The sequence below is a fragment of the Haliaeetus albicilla genome, chromosome 26 (assembly GCF_947461875.1).
Source record: "Haliaeetus albicilla chromosome 26, bHalAlb1.1, whole genome shotgun sequence".
In the NCBI taxonomy this organism is placed as follows: domain Eukaryota; kingdom Metazoa; phylum Chordata; class Aves; order Accipitriformes; family Accipitridae; genus Haliaeetus; species Haliaeetus albicilla.
Genome location: NC_091508.1, coordinates 209306 through 210025, shown reverse-complemented (window position 1 = coordinate 210025; position 720 = coordinate 209306).

Below are 720 nucleotides of genomic sequence, written 5' to 3'. Positions count from 1 at the left end.
ACGCCAGGGGGCGCCGCCGCGCAGCCCATGCGTGGGGCCCCGCCTGACTGCACCGCCCCCTGCGGTGTGGTGCGACCGGCAGGGCGGGCCCGCGAGCGCTCAGGAGGAGCGGCCTGAGGGGGCGCAGGCGGGGCGGGGCGGAACCCGGGCTCACCCCGCGCACGCAGCCGCCTCCTACCCGGCACCCGCTACGTCTTAGGGCCCGCCGGCTGCCTGGGCGCCCCGAGCGGCGGGCGCAGAGGCCCGCCGGCGCCCCTGCCTCCGTCGCCACTCCCCCGCCTTTCCCCACCCGCCGCCAGGACGAGGCACCGCCCGCGCGCTCGCGCACACGGGCCGCAGCGCCAGTAGCCAATGCGGAGCGCGTACTGCCCGCCGTCCCTCCCCGGTGGGCGGGCCCGCTCCGCCGCGCGGGTGCCTGAGGTGAGCCGTGGCGGTGCGGCGGCGGCCGCCGGCTCGAGTCCTGTCCCGGTTGCCGGCGCGGGGCCTCGGCGGCGGAGGCCTGCTCCTTTACTGGAGCCCGCCCGCCCGCGGCCCCGCGCCGTGGCGATCACACAGCCGAGGGTGACGGGGGAGCTTCGGCCAGACCCGCCCCGCAGCCTGGGCTCGCGCCCCTGCCTTAGGAGCCCCTCGCCGGGCGGGGGGCCGCCCCGCGGGCCTTGGGCGCCGCCGCCACCGAGTGACCGCCTGCCGCGGCGCACCGGGTGTCCCGAGCGCCAGGAT